A 16,826-nucleotide genomic window follows, 5' to 3' on the forward strand; every position below is an offset into this window, starting at 1 on the left:
GGAGAGAACAATGTTGAAGAATCTGTGACATATTTTAAAACCATCATACACTGGCATTAGAAGCCTGAAAGAACAGAAAGGGAATACCATGGTAAGTCCAATATTAGTACTGTAGAAAGCTGTTGCTACTCTTGGGGCTGAAGGAACAAAAGGGTACTGGTCTGTGTGGCCAGCTCACTGACTCTGAGTGATGGATATCCTGTGGCTGTTGTGTGGATCTCTAAGGAGGCTACCGCTTGGCTACTGTCCAGCTTCCTGAGGGAGAGATGCAATGAGGCTGGTGCTCTCTGAGCAGTGTGTGGTGTCTCTGGTACTCCGTCACTGAAGGGGCACAGCCAGCTGGTGGTTGTGACTTTGAGGGGGTGTGGCATTGTTGGTATGTTGGCTGTTTTATGCTGCTGGAGGAAAACTTATAGGAACCATAAACAGAAAGAGAGTTTGTTCTTCCCTTCTCCTGTCTTTCAGTTTCATACCAGTCTCTTTCACTGACAGAAACTAAACAAGGGTCCACCTGGCAAGAGAATATTGAAAATAGAGTGCAAAGAAGCAGAGTATGGATGGGTTATTTGGCACTGAGAAACAATAGGTAACTAACTGGCACAGCATGATTTTGGTTTGTGTTTTCCTTGCAGGTACTACCTCTCAAATCCTACTGGTTAATTCTTTTTGTTGAACTATGAAGGACATCATATCTGGTCCAGATCCCTGTTACCTCTTCATGGTAAGTGGCTGGTGCTTAGTATGAGTTGGATACTCTGTATTTGAAAAGTACTCAAGATAAGCAGATTTATGATAGATGGATTTTAATGGGGTGAAGCCTTGGAAAGTTGAAATAATTTGGGGTCAGCATCGATTTTAGACCCCCCAGTGCCCAGTTGGCTATGTGAACATGGAGGCTGTACAGAGGTTGGATACCTGGAAGTCTCTGTCACGCCAAGCAATAATGGTTCACCCTCTCTTCCTTCTCCTCTGCCATGTTGTTTTGGAAAATCTGATTAACTATGCCCCAGTTTATAGTTGTTCTATAAGGCTTGCTCTGGCCAGAGCTGGACCAAGTGACCTCCTGAAGGTTTGCAGCTTTGGAGAAGGCTGTGAATTGGGCACTCTTTTGAGTCTCTGCCAAAGAATATTGTGATTGCATGAGCAGTCTGGAGCCTTCCCCTTTCCCAGGTAGTCTTTGAACAAGGAACCCAAGTGGTCAAATTCTTCCCACTCCCTCTGCCAAGCACTCATCCAATCCCAGCTGCTTTGCAATTCTTGGACAGGTTTTGTTCCCAATCTAAACTCTGGGACCTGTCACTAGGAGTTCTAAGTTGCTCTGGTATTTGGTATCCAGGGAGTGTCTGCAGCCCATGTGGGTAGAGCAGCTCAAATAGATTTCTGCCATTTTAGCCCACACCCATTCTCTCTTTACATTCTCATTGCACACCCTTTAAGGGATGCTTAATGCTAAAACAAATTTAGTAGATACAATTAAGAATTTAATGGAAAAATGAACATTAGAAACTGCAATTGGATAAGATTTTCCAGTTCCTCTTCTAGTTGATGAGCTTTTATCTGGCTTGGCTGCCCACTTCCTGGCCAAACAGTGAGGAGGGCTGAACCTATCTTTGTCTCTGTCTTGCTTTTCCTTTTAGGGATCTCCTTTTCTTCTCACCCAGGTGCTATCTTGTTCCCGCTCTGATGGTGCCTTTGTGATTGGATGACATGATATAATTCACAACTTCTCTGTGTGTCCATTTCCTCCATCATACATCTCTTTGGATGTCTAAGTTATACTTTACATGTAATATGCCCCAAACTAAGCTTCTGATTATTAAAACTCCCCCAACTCCCCCAAGTTTTTAGTTTCCTGTCTTTTCATTTTAGTTGATGAAAACACCATCCTTCTAGTTGCTCAGGCCAAAACCCCTCAGAGTTATTCTTGTCCTTTTCTTTCTCTTATTCTTCTCCATTAATCTGTTAGCAAATCTCACTGGCTCTACTGTCAGAATCTGCCCACTTCTCACCATCTACTGCCACTGCCATCCTAGTCCACACCACTGTCATCTCTCACCTTGATCAAAGGAATAACCTCCCACCTGATTTATCTGCTTCTATCCTTGCCCCACTTCTGTCTCATCATAGCATGATCCTTTAAGAATGAAAGTTGGAGCATGCGATTCTTCTGCTCAAAACCCTCCAATTGCTCCGCACCTCACTCAGAGCAAAAACCTAAGTCTGAAATATTTACAAAGGATCTTTGATGATCAGGCCCCTCACTCATCCTCTGAACCTCATCTTCTACTTCTCTTCCCTTTGTCCCCTCCATACTCTCGTCTTTTTGTTTTTCTTTTAGCAAATCATACAAATTCCCCCCTCATGATATTTGGATTAGCTTTTCCCTCTGCCTACAATAGCCTTCTTGCTCAGATATTTGCATTGTTTGCTCCTTCCCCTCTTTCAAGTCTTCTCTCAAATGCCACCTTCTCAGTGAGGACTTCCCTGATGATTGAATATAAAATTGAAGCCACCTCGACTTACTGCCTGGCATGTTCTGTCTCTCTTCCCTGTTTTATCTTTATTCATAACAATAATCATCATTGGACTAACCCAAGCAGCCAAGTAAAAAATACATTTTACTTACATATTGTTGACCATCTGTCTCTCCCTAGTATAATGTAAGCCATATGAAGGCTTGGGTTTTTGTCTGTTTTGTTCATTCCTATGTCCTGAGTTCCTAGAGGAGTGCTTGGCACAGAGTAGGCCTTCAGCAAATGTTGGTTGAATGAATGAATGTATAAATATATGCATGAAAAAATAAATCTCTTAAATGTAATGTAGGGGGTACTGGATGATTTATAAAGTGCTTCCATTCCTAAATCTAGGAAAGAGGCTCAGGCTGAGGTTCCTTCTGGGCTTCAGTACTAGGCTATACATTTAACATTTGGTAATAGACTAGCACTGAATCATGAAAATTGTTGCCAGCCATAAACAATCACCCTGGCCTTATTGGCTGTGCATATAGGCTAGATACCAACACTGCTTCTACCTAGGACTATCTGAATTTTAAAAGGATTCTCTTGAAGACTGAGAAGCCAAAGGTTATCATTTTGTAATAGAAATCTCAGCATTCTAGTGTGCCAGTAGTAGGAAATATTTGACAGTTCATCTCACCTCTAGAAAGTGTCTATTCTGTATACTCACAAGGTTAACCCTGAATTTTTATGTAAATCTCAGAGATCTAAACATAGTAGGAATAAAATTTATGTTTATGCTTTCTTCCTGGGTTAGTAGAATTTTCCATGGCTTGGTTTATTTGTTGTTCAGCAGTTGAGTGGAAAAGCAAAGCAGTTTTTAGTTCTTAGGAGTATATCTGAGAAGGCTGACACTAAGAAGGAAGTCCCCAAGGAGCTATCCGTCATGAAACAATTAGCCAGCAAGGCCATATCCAGTCGGTGTCAGAATTTGACAGTGGCATAATGGGCGTCATTACATTACAAAAAATAATATATGGAGAAGGATTACTTGGAAAACTGTGACCAGATCTCCAGCTCACGGACAAAGTATAAAATGATTCATTCATTTACTTGTTCATTCATTCATTCAAGAAAGTTTTATTGAGTGCTTACTATACGCCAGCCGCTTTTCCAGGCATATGTGATATGTGAAACTCCTTTTCCTGTAATGGGTTGCATATTTTGTTAATTTATTCACTCAACATTGATTGAGTGCCAAACATGTGCTAGGTACTGTGCTAGGTTCTGGATATACAAAATAAGTTGGTATGGACCTTGTCATTGGGAAGCTTTCCTTCCAGGAGAAGGGAGACATGTTTTAGATATCTGGGCAAGGTGCAGGCGGAGGGCACAAAGGAAGAGGTGGTTAATTCTACCTCAGAGTTCTAGTAAGATAAACAAAGAATTCCTAGAGAAGGGGATGTCTGGAATGAGCCTTGGCAAAAGTAGGTGTTTGTTAGGACAGGAGGCTGGGGGTGGGAGGCAGGCTTTGCAAGCAAAGGGATTCAGTAAGAGCAAATGCAAGGTGTTATGAAAGAGCATGGAAAAGTCAGGGAGTTATAAAATTTTTGAAGTCAAGACACAGATAATTTAGGGTCTTCTATGTCACTTCAAGAATTTTGCTTTTTGTTCTGTAAACTGTGGAGAGCCTTTGAAGGATTTTAAGAAGGAGGGTTACATGATCTTTCTTGGGTTTTAAAGGTCACTATTACTTTGGTAGCATTTGGAGAATGAATTACAGGAAGTGAGATTAGAGACAGGGAGTTAGGGGGTATTTCTGATTTGATATAAAGGGTGATGCTGGCTGAACTCTGGCAATCAAAGAAAGAAGGAGAGAAGGCCATAGGTATAAAAAATGTTAAGTTGGGCTTCCCTGGTGGCGCAGTGGTTGAGAGTCCACCTGCCGATGCAGGGGACACAGGTTCGTACCCCAGTCCGGGAGGATCCCACGTGCCGTGGAGAGGCTGGGCCCGTGAGCCATGGCCTCTGAGCCTGCGCCTCTGGAGCCTGTGCTCTGCAACGGGAGAAGCCACAACAGTGAGAGGCCCACGTACCGCAAAAAAAAAAAATGTTAAGTTCATGGAATTGACAGGGCTTGGTCAGTGGGGCTGGGAGACAGAGAGAGATAAGATAAAGGGAAAAGTAAAGAAGGAATTCCTGCTTTCTTGCTTGAGTTAAAGGAGTAAGTAGTGGTGTCTTCTCGGAGACAAGAAACTTAGGACAAGAGCAGGTTCTTAGTCTTGGAGGTAAGTCTGGTTTTGGAGTTGATTGTGTGGTCTGGCTAGAGATCCATACATAGCATCCACCAGTAGGAATGGTAAACTTATTCAGAAGGTTTTTGTAGATGAGATGAGTTTGGGGATCACAAGCATATGAGGGTAAGCTGAGGAAGAGTCTGCGCAAATACCTTCCCTGCAGGACTGCACAACCTCTAAACCACAAATGGGTTCATCATCTGAAGTGGCTTTTTTTTCAGTTAACATATTTGAATCAAGATCCCAAAGATGTAGCTGAAGGAGAATGGTGTAAAATGACTTAAGACGGTTCTAACCATTAGTTCCACAGTTAAAAGCAGGGAGAATCTGCCTTAACTGAAGTGACCATTTACATCTGACTTGGAGGCACTGGACAGGAGCTGATCGGGGGCCTGATGGTCCTTTTCCACTTCCCCTCACTGCTGGTTAAAACTTAAAATGGAAGCATTAGAACTCTGTTTAATACAGTTGAAATCTATTCTCCCTTGCTAAGAGGTAAGGCTTGAAATTTGCCTATTTTATATGTAACATATATAATGTATATAAAATTACATATATATATATATATATATATATATATACTTTAATAATAGTTTCCATGACTTGCCTCCAAAATATTTGATTGCTTCCATATCTGTGGCCCCATAACACTCGATTAATACCTCTATTTTAGTTCTAATCAAATGCTATTAATACTGTTTTTTCCATGACACTCTCTATTAGACTGTCTCTAAGGACAGAGACATCATAGTCTCCATCACTGTACCCAGCCTCAAACAGTAGATGTTCAGTTAAATTTTTGAGTGAATGAATAATCATTTGTGGAAATAGCATCTGATTGGCCTTTAATCTGTTTGTTTTCTAGCTGTGACTTACCCTCTCTGGGAAGCAGGTGATTTTATTAGCCCTATTTTACACATGAGCAATGCAAGCTGATGAGGTGAAGTGGCTTGAGCAGGTTACACAGCCACGAAGAGATGACACTTGAACCTGGGCTTCTTCATCCTAATTCCCTCTCTTTTCTCTCTGCATTGCTGAGCCTTCCCAAGAAGAGGCTTTAAAGGGGAGGAGACTAAGAGCGCTGGGCCCTCCAGAGAAGTATGGAGTAAATGAGATTTTGTCTCAGAACATGGAAGCTGGGAATAGAGGTGAAAAACTACATCCACTGCCAATTTTGTCTAGAGTAGCCTTGAAAACTAACATTTTATAAAGACACCACTGAGCTCAGATTTCCACAAAGGGCAGGTCAGCAGTAATCCTGGCATTATGTGCTCTCAGGCCTGTGACCACAACATAAATGCCAGTGAAAGAAATCTTACAGTCAGTTTGTGAACTACAATTGAAAATGCAGGTGTGGTTGTAAAGAGCTAGGAATACAGGGAGTGTAAGTTACAAGGGTAGATGTTAAATATTCATCTCAGGAAAGGATCATTGGGGTTTATAATAGTATTGACTGCACTCTAGTTTTATTTTCTAGATTCAAAAAAAAAAAGCCTTCTGTTGCTGCAGAGTCCAAGTGCAACTTTTCAAACTTCCGTATTTCGGGGAAATAGGTGTTATTCAATGTGGCAGAATTCAGTATGCTTTCAATAACAGGCAGGTAAAGCGGATTCTTAGAAAGTAAGTGCTGCGATGGTTAAATTAGTCTAATAGGGGATGTCCCCTCTACCATGTTCAGGGCAAAAGCTCATTTACCTAGGCTCTGTGGGGTGGTGCATAAAGGTCAGGTTAAAAAAAGGAGGGGGCTTCCCTGGTGGCGCAGCGGTTGAGAGTCTGCCTGCCGATGCAGGGGACGCGGGTTCGTGCCCTGATCCGGGAGAGTCCCGCATGCCGCGGGGCGGCTGGGCCTGTGGGCGGTGGCTGCTGAGCCAGCGCGTCCGGAGCCTGTGCTCCACGGCGGGAGAGGCCACGGCAGTGAGAGGCCCGCGTAACGCAAAAAACAAAAAAACAAAAAAAAGGAGGAAAGAATAAAAGAATGTAGTGAGAATAAGACTTCTGCTCTCTATTAAACATATAGAACTTTAGCTTTCCCACCTTCTCCCCCTCTCCCCCCACCAGGTAATTGTGATTGAATGCCTTTGTATTATTCCCTTCTGGCCCTATAATGGGCTGGCATACATTGTATATTATATCTGGAGCTTAAAGATGGCAGCGAGCAAATGTTGATGCCTTCTCGTCTTACAACACCTAAAGAATTGGAATTTGCAGCTCTGTTTCTTGGTGTTTACATGTGCATGGGGGTCTCTGACAGGGTCTCTGATTTCTCTATGTGTATGCATAACAATTTGTTGCAAAGACCTTGCATTCAGTTGTTTAGTTACATCTCCTAGCACAGACACTTTCTTTCAAAGATCTTTGGGAAAGGGAACGCCACTATGTGCAGTCATTATCCCCATAAAAGAAGTCACCAAACGGTGTCACCTCATTTCTCCTTCCTGCCACCTTGCTTCATCTCCCTGGCTACGGTTTTTGGCACACTCCTCAGCTCTGTTCTTTCATTGGTTTTCCCTTTGCCATTCATCACGCATCAAGAAACAACAACAAAAACAAAACCTGGGTGTTTGGCCAAATGACCTTTCTATTGTCGTATCTTTTCGTCTGGTTCCATTCTATGATGACAGAATGGCAAATCCTTGAAGGCAGGTGCCATACTTATCTGTAATTTATCTTCAAGACCAGGCATCTTTTGGATATTTGTTAAATATTATATGTGACACATTATAAAACTTGGAGGAAATAACTCCAGAAATACTTTATTCTCTCTTTTTGTTTTATTAGTTTTCATTTTTAGTGGCTGGTGAAAATAGGAAAAGGTGGAGGTAGTCATTTAGACAGGGAAAGACATTTCTCTAAATGTCAATACTTATGAAACGCCATTTTAAACCTTTATAAATGATTATCTTCCTTGGTACTGATGAGGCAGTCTCACATTGCTGCTCAGTTTATTTACTCAGGAGACCAATTTATTTCACTACCTCTGTACTAACTGTTTGCATTGACATCTAGGTCTGCTTTGAGCAAGCAACTGTGACAAGTTGTTTATTGAACTGTAAACAGGTATTGTCTGAATCTAAACAATGGCTTTATCTAATTAGGAGACCCTGGGCATCATCTTAGCCCCATGTGGCTATTCTGCCCAGTCTAGCATCTCCTGCAGATTTCCCGTGGCTTTTAAAATCTTCTTGCTCACATTAAAACTCTTCATCACAAAGTGAAGAATATCCTTATTTTGTCCTGTAACTTTACATACTTGTGTTTTGTGCAAAAAAGGACTGACTGTAATAAACAGAGCAAGGGTGGCCCAATTTAGCATGGTTAAATAAGAAAAGGAAAACATGAATGAGATATAAAAAAAAAAAAAGAATGAATAAAGATGAAGTGGGCCTGTTGCTTAGGCTGTAAAATTATCTTGTATAAATTAGAAGACAGTTTCTTTCCAAAAGGGAACTCAATGAAATGATGGGATAGGAGTTTTCAGACAAAAATACAGGTATGATAACGGAAAGCATGATAGGAGAGCTGAGGGGTAAAAAGTTAATTTTCTGGACTTAGATTGAAATGGAACATGTTCCAAAGCACTTGGGAGCCCTCATCTTACCCGCCATTGTTTTGTGTCTGAAGATGCTAATTGAGCACAGAAATCAATGTCTTTTGTTTTCAGCTGTCAGCACATTTCTAAAAGGCTTTGCCCAGTACTGGAGAGAGGAACTCTTAAGGAAGCTTCACTTTTTGGTAGCTATTACTATTACAGTTTCCTCTTGGAATGGGAGAATTAATTGCAATTTTGAAAAAAAAAGTCACTGCAGTGAGGTTTTCAAACATGAGGGCAAACAGATATTTTTCTTAAAAATATTGATAAGGGGATGTCCAACTGGCATACATTGAAAAGAAAAGGCTGTATCAAAGCAAGCAGGGTGAGGAGGTATCTTTTTTGTCACTATATACCTCTCTGTTTATTTCATCATAAAGGAGGATTTTCACATTCTTTTTGTCTCTCCCCAGACGTTGAGAGTTGCTTTCTTGGTTGCTTCCTTAACGATTTGTGTAATTGGTTTCACTCACTGAGGCCCAATTGGTAGGTTCATTGTGAGTGCCTCATGAAATATGAATCTATTTAAAAATTAATCGTAAATCAATATTAATTCAATAAAATATTTTAATCTGAGGTATGAATATTTTATACCTTCACACAGACATGTAGATTTCAAAAGTCGTTTTCATGTTTCTGACAGGCTGTCCAGTTTTGCCAGGACGACATTCAAATATTCCTCCTCTCACTGCATGGTGCGGGCTTCGGGCTCTCTCAGCTCAAGCTGCCCAGGTCAATGGTTATGTTTATTCACACTGCTGAAGGAATGCAAATGAGATGCACGCTGCCCGGGAATGCAGGAAAGTTTACCTTGTTTAATCGACTTTATAGTTTCTCTGGTCTCTGCCTGGAATACACTTAAAGGGGGTCTCAAGCAATCTTATAGGTTAATCCTTGTTCGCACTGGGTTTGACTCATATCAGACCTGGCATGCCGAGGCACCTGAAGCCTGTCCCTGACAAGCGGCTGTAAAAAGATGGACTGCTACTGATCTAGGCGAAATGAGCCAGTGGCACCCGTCTGATAAAACTGGAGATTTACTGGAGCAGACAGGCCCGAGCTTAAACAGACTTCTCTCTCAATTGAAACCCTGTCTGTCACTTGAATCAGTCATCTCCCCTGTCAGGCATCATCAGCTAAAACAATGGAGTGGTGTTTGAGTTTAGCAGAAAAGAGGACTATGTCCGATAACAGATAGGAATGTGTTATTCTGATCAGCGGGGTTGGGTCCTCTTGTGTTTTCTGATCTGAATTATGAGAGGGTGGGTGCTACTCCAGGTGCAGGATAGAGCCATAAAGACTTTAGAACTAAGGTAATGATAATGAATTAGGAGGGGGAAAATGGTTTCAGTACTGATTTCAAGACAAGAAGTGGTAGGTAACGGCTAAAACAATAATTTTCCTCCTGCTGGGGTTTCTACCTTCATTTGTCTTTAATGTATCTGTGCTACCTGATGCTACACTATGATGGTGGACAGAAATAGGCTCCCAAGGAAGAAAATATAAGCTGAACGTGTTAAAAATTCATCCGCCTTGGTTTCTTCTTAAGGGAACAATGGTAAAAGAGGGAATTGAATTACTGAATGTTTTCTGTGCAAGGCCCAAGCCCTGGAGAACAAGTCTATATAGGCTAGAATAGCCCCAAATTAGGAAGTGGATACTATGAACACAGTGGAGGATTTACATAAGATGCCTAACAGAAAAGAACGGAGTCCTTCACATCTCTGTGGGTCCCCAGAGCCCCTTGCGGAGCCTGGTGTGCAGTAGGCCCTCAGTAGACATTTTGCTGAAGGAATGAATATGTGTTTATTCATTTTTGACAGTTATTTAATTTGCCTTTGTAGTGTTCTCTGGACACAAAACAGAGCTCTAAAATGATATATCTGCTTAACTTTTTCAGTAATTTATTATTGTATTTTAATTTTAGAGGAGAAGGTTTCAGCTTTGTAAAAATGGTATTGCTTCTGTGTATTGAAGCTAAGGGAATGTCACTACATCAATAAGGTCCCATGACAGGGCTCTCTCTTCTGTGTGTGGGAGGGCACTGGCAGTAAATGTTCCCTCCGACGTGTCCCCTGGCACTGATATTACCCTCCTCTTCCATTTCCCCCCTGTTTGATCGGTTGGTTTATTTCTTAGTGTACCTGAGTGGGTTGCTTTGTCCTCTTTCATAAACCTATTGAGTGGGAGGTGTGGATCAGTGCCCACAGAAGAGGTCTGCTTCTAAATCAAGAAATGGCCTGGATAGGTTGACCAGCTGTTTTGTTTTGCCCAAGACTCTTCCAGTTTCAGCACTGAAGTTCCCACATCCTGGGAAACCCCTCAATCCCAGGCAAAGAGAGACAGTTGGCCACCCTAGACTCGGCACTTGAGATAGTAAGTCTTTGACCTTTATGCCATGGGTTTCAGGTGAATCCTGAACTTCTGGAAGTTACATGGGTTTGAAGATTGAGAAAGACTGTGATACATTTCATGATTTTGCTAAAAATAATAATATGAAAATAATAGTCATATAGATTAGAAATCACCCACTTGGTGATCTTATTAAGTTCCATTCAGACTCACTAACCACATTTAGTATCAGTGTACAAGAAGGATCTGACATAGGAACCACAGATTTTTAACAGACTAGGGTCAGCAGTATTCTTCCACGCAGGACTAGACAGCTTCACTGGTAGAGCCAATGGTCACACCCAACCTCCTTGCTTCTAACCACTCTGCTGTGGTTAACAGAGATTAAAGATATTAACTATAGTGTGCTCACTGTTAGTGGAATTATTTGTTGGTATCTTCCCACTAGCTCATGACTTCCTTAGGGGCAAGGATCTGGCCTTACTCAGCCTTACATTCTCCCCCAGGCCTTGTGGCTTTGTGGGGTGGGGCAGTCTTGGCTTTTTGGAGGCTGCCTACTCATTTGGCAGTAGAACTGGTATATAAAAGCAAACTCAAACACACATTTGCAGTTCTTTCTCTCGCTTTCCCCTCTTTTCTATCTTCTCCCACCTATCACCACTATTGGAGTTTACTCTGGCTCTGTCCCATGGGAAGTGTGTGGGAGAAATCTCAGTCATTTATATGGGGATGATAAATCAGGTCTTCCTGATTCATGTGTTTTTGTTTTTTTGTTTTGTGTGTGTGTGCATATTCATACATAGATGAGAAGAGGACACATGGTGGTTTCGTTCATGTTCATGTATCTTTTCATTCGGACAGATTTTAATACCCAGGCACTTGTCTATTTCTTCCAAACTGGGAGAAAAAAAAAATATATATCATTGTTCTGTTGCCTAACAGCAGCTGTTGCAGCTGTTTGGAGAGAGGACATATGTAAATATCCCAAAGGTATGACACTTTAAATGATGACACTTTATTTAATAGTTAATGTTTTGATTTCCAATAATTTAATTTCTTTGTTGTGGAAAGCAGTATGGCATACTAGGGAAAGCCACAGTGAGTGCAAATGTTAGTTTTGCTGTGATCTTAGGCAGGTAAATTAAACTTTCTGAGCTTTACTTTCCTCAACTAGAAAGTGGGATAATGTCTACCTTGTAGGTTTTTTGTGACATTTAGTTAGAAGTGTTGTATGAAGTAATGATCACTGGCATATCATGATGGCTACATAAATGGCAACTGTTAAAAGTAAGGTAGAGAATTCAGTTCAGCCTAAGAAAGTGCTTTCAGATATTAACTCTGTCTAGCAAGGAAATGGGCTGCCTTGGGGGTGAGTGAGCTCCACATCACTGGAGGCACTGAAAACAAGGCTGAATCATTATTTTTCTGTGATATAATGATGGGAATTTCTATACAATGTAGATTTCTATTATTTAATAAACCATATTAAAAGTTTGGTAATTCTTACCTAAAATTCTTTTAATAAAAAATGCTGGAATTAAAAGAAACACTTCCTGATCGTTTTCAAGGTAAATATATGAAGTTGGTAGACTCAAGTGCAGACTAGAACCTGCTTCCAGAGTGGGGAAACCAGGAGTAATGCTCCTTTTAGAATCATATTTTGTACCCCTCTTGTCTTGGCTGTTCTAGAAGGCACTGGAGAACAGAGGACTAGGGAACCTGGGATGTCTTACTTCCACTTTGTCCTCATGACCCCCTGACTTCTTCAGTTCTATCCCTAGGATTCCCTCTGCTGTCAGAGGGCTAGTGAGGACTTTCAGAGAGGAAGTCTCCAAGAAGGTTGTGGTCATTTAGCCCCACAGCCCAGAAAGCCCCTGGCAAAGTGAGTGGTTACTCTGGGAAGGTTGGGAGAGAAAGTTTGAGAGTGACTGAATAATTTCCAATGCTTGTGTGCATTGTGAATTCCTATGCCTTAGCTTTGCTCTGAGTGTTTGAGGGAGCTTCCAATAATAGTCCTCTTATATGGGCTTCAAGATGACTTCACCTTTATGACTTTTGAGTGTTTGTATGTGATGTGAAAAGAAAGAGTGGTGGCGTTGCTGAAGTTTTAAGAACAATGTTTTGCTAATTTTAGTACTCTGGTACAGTACTTTAGACTGTAAGCTATGGGGCTGTAGGCTTAATGTCATCAGCAGTTTTCTTTGTGTTTTTAGTACTAGGGGATGTACCTTCCTTTTAAATGATGATGCTTTAAAATTTGTTAAGGAACTTAAAATCTCAAGTTCTCTACAGAAGAGATTAAATTTTTTAATTGGTATATAATTGACATACAACATTATATTAGTTCAGGTGTACAACATAATGATTCAATATTTATATATATTTAGATTAATTTTTTAACATAAAAGTTTGAGGTATACAGCATTTTCTTTAAATCATCTGAATTCTTAACTATTCAGAAAAGGTTTTTGGGGAAAAATACTTGGCTGAATCCAAGGTACCTGAAAATTGCTCAGGACCATTTGGACAACGTCTAATCACTTTCTACTTGAAATAATGTTTTACTGTCTCTGGTGAAAGAAGTAATAGAGTCTTAAGGCTGGGCTTTCCAGTTTACCCTCAAATTTGCCTTCCCATTAATCCTGTGACTTCCATTGTAAGCTTTCAATTTTTAGTGGAATTAAAAAAAAAATTAACTAGAACTACTTTTCTTTCTCATTTTTAACTGAAAAAATGTACAGAAATGAAACTCCAAATACATACTACAGGTTGGGAGGAGGTCGAAGATAAATATCATCAATGACTTATAGTTACTTTTCACCAAAGACTTAAGATGTTTAAAATATTATTTACTCTAAAAGATTTATTAGTTAAACATTTTGGATTTTTTGTGGATGTGTCAGTTAGGGTCCAGTCAGGGAAAAATCATTCTCTCTAGGTGTTTCAACAGAGAGAATTTAATATTGAAAATTGCTTCCACAGGTGATGGAAGGGTCCAAAAGCCACATAGGGGATGATATAGCATCCCAGGTGGTAACAAGAACAGGAAGACACTACTGTTCCTGGTGTTGGAATAATGAGAGAAGTTGGTGCTATCAGAATCTAGAAGCTGGGCTGTCTGGTGGGTGATGGAACCACAGTAGAAAAAAGAACTCTCTAGTAGCACCTAGCTTTTCTGGAGTCCCAGAGAAGACTTAGTCCCCGACATTATCCAAGGAGTCTGGGAAATATGGTTTGCTGTGATTCAGAGCAGAGCATGACAAAGGTGGTGAATTTATTTGAGAAAATACAGGAACAAATTACTGAGACAGTGGGAATCAGTGTAGATGTTGTTTGATGCATGAAGATATATGAACTTTTTGGCATTAGAGGTGAGGTAGCTGGCCTTTCATCATCTTGCATCTTGGATAGCATCTCCAGAATGGTGGCTGATTTGCACTCATTACCCCTTCCTCACTCTTTCTTTTGTAAAGGTGCAATGTAATCCATCCATTATGGGCATGAAATAATTAAATAGTTTAAGCCCAGGTGGCTGTAGCCAAGGTATGATGCTTAAAACTGTGAGATGCCAAGTATTATGCTCAGTCTAAATAATGCTCTCTTCATTCCAGTAATATGGGAACTGAAGTGTCCACTGACTAGCAGGCGTATTCATTCCTCTGAGACACAGACCAGACAGACTCAACAGAGAGGTGTGGCTCAGTGAAAATGGGCAAAATCCATGTGTAGTTAAAAAGGTAATGGTCATTCTGAAGGTAGACAGGAGAGGAGTTCTCATGTTTCAGCACTTGTGTGGGTCTGAACAATAGCTGGTAGGAACAGGATGTGCAAAAGCTATAGAAATACAGTTATTAAACACTTGACACTTCAAGTGTAAACTTTGAGCAGTTGCTAATGGAGGGGCTGAGAAATCCTTATAGTTGAAATAAAAGCTCAGATGAAAGAAAAGAGGAATTTCAATTTTTGATAATGTAGGATGCAGAAGAGGATCTGTGGATGATTTTAAAAAATGATGAAAGAAAAAGGATCCAGACAGAATCAGAACATCCATATTTCCCTTACAGATTGAGTAGTTCCCTAGTGGGAAGAGATGGGAAGGCAATGGCTGAACAATACCTGCACATTTTGTTTACATTTTTAAGGAAAATTTAACTATTTAGTTTGTTCAGGCGTTCTACAGCTATTGTGTTCATTATGTGCCAGGATAAAATGATACACTGGATTAGATATTGTCCATGCCCCTGGGAGCTTATAGTTTAAAAGAAGATACTAATTAGTGACCAGAAAACTCCAGAAAAAATTGAATTGTCATTATAGAGGAAGTGAGAGTCCTGGGGAAGTACCTTGGAGGAGTACCCAACCTAGGTGGGAAGCAAAGGAGTACAGGGGAAAGATCAGGGGGAAAACAGACAACTGAATTGAGCCTTCAAGGATGAGTAGGAGTTGTTCGGGAGGAGTATTTGGGGAGAGTATTCTAGGCAAGAGAATAGCATACATAGATTCCTGTGGACAAGGAAGGCATGGCGTTTTTAAGGATCTGAAATAAATTCAAAATGGCTGGTGGGTAGATGGTTATGTATTAAGTGGCAAGATAAGAGACGACAGAGGTAAGCAGGATTCAGGTCCTTATAAGTCATATTGAGAAATTTAGATTTAACTCATTCATTCATTTATTCATCCATTAAACACAGTTTTTAGCTAATCCTAGGGGACCCATAAACTAGGTGCTTGGCACAAAACGTGAAGAAAGACATGTCTTCTACACATAAAGAACCCTATAGTCTATCCAGAGAGAAAAAGGAAAAAGCAGTTTCAATAAAGCATGAAAAGTCCTATGATAGGGCAGCTATGCTAACACTTGGTTGCCACGCAAACACTCAATAGAGGCACTTACTCAGATTTTGTCTCTGGAGATAGTGGTGGTGGTGGCTGGGGACATAAGAAAGATGTTCCAGAAGAAATGACATTTAACATAAAACCTAAAGCATTATTAGGAGTTAGGAGAAAAGATAGAGGTAGCAGTATTCTAAGCATAGGAAAGAGGACATGCAAAGAGCAAGAAGCAAGAAAGAACGTGCCTCATCTCAAGACATGAAAACATTTTTTTTTTTAAAAGATGTTGGGGGTAGGAGTTTATTAATTAATTAATTTATTTTTGCTGTGTTGCGGCTTCGTTTCTGTGCGAGGGCTTTCTCTAGTTGTGGCAAGCGGGGGCCACTCTTCATCGCGGTGCACGGGCCTCTCACTATGGCGGCCTCTCTTGTTGCGGAGCACAGGCTCCAGACGCGCAGGGTCAGTAGTTGTGGCTCACGGGCCCAGTTGCTCCACGCCATGTGGGATCCTCCCAGACCAGGGCTCGAACTCTTGTCCCCTGCATTAGCAGGCAGATTCTCAACCACTGCACCACCAGGGAAGCCCTGAAAACATTTCTGTATGGCAAAAGAATACAGGCATACCTCGTTTTATTGTGCTTCAAAATACTGTATTTTATTTATTTTCTTACAAAGTGAAGGTTTGTGGCAACCCTGAATTGTCATATGACGGTTAGCAGTTTTAGCAATACAGTATTTTTAAATTAAGATATGTACATTGTTTTTCTTAGACATAATGCTATTGCACACTTAGCAGACTACACTATAGTGCAAACATAACTTTTACATGCACTGGGAAACCAAAATTTTATGTGACTCACTTAATTGTGATATTTGCTTTGTTGAGGTGGTCTGGAACTGAGCCTGCAATATTTTTGAGGTATGCCTGTAAAAGTTTTGAAACAATGTTAAGGAGTTTGGATACATCCTAAGAACATTGGGAAGAAACACTTAAGAGTATTCAGTCAAATTACTGGTTGTAAGTATAAAGAAATCAATGGATTTCCTATATACTAGCAATAATCATTTAACATGTAATTGTGAACAAAAGACATGAACAATAATATTGCTAGTAATGGCAAATCCACAGGAAGTGCTATGACTGGCGCCAAATCCTCTGCTCTGAGGCCCTCTGTGGAACCTACATCTCCTAGTTCGGTGCTCTTCAGGGCACTGTACTGTTCTGGAATCTTCACTGTGCGATTCCTATCTCTAATGAAATGTTTTCTCCCCTACTAGGCTTCTCAGTTCACTTTTGCTC

General features: G+C 40.6%; 1 long non-coding RNA gene across 1 annotated transcript in view; it reads left to right on the forward strand.

Annotated features, from left to right (window-relative positions):
- LOC116741838 overlaps nucleotides 1–16,826 on the forward strand; it is a 115,519-nt gene that overhangs the window by 77,279 nt on the left and 21,414 nt on the right. Inside the window, exon 3 of the long non-coding RNA XR_004346289.1 lies at nucleotides 633–721. This is a non-coding gene — a long non-coding RNA (uncharacterized LOC116741838). The remainder of the gene's footprint in view (nucleotides 1–632; nucleotides 722–16,826) is intronic.

This window comes from Phocoena sinus, chromosome 1 (genome assembly GCF_008692025.1).
Source record: "Phocoena sinus isolate mPhoSin1 chromosome 1, mPhoSin1.pri, whole genome shotgun sequence".
In the NCBI taxonomy this organism is placed as follows: Eukaryota; Metazoa; Chordata; class Mammalia; order Artiodactyla; family Phocoenidae; genus Phocoena; species Phocoena sinus.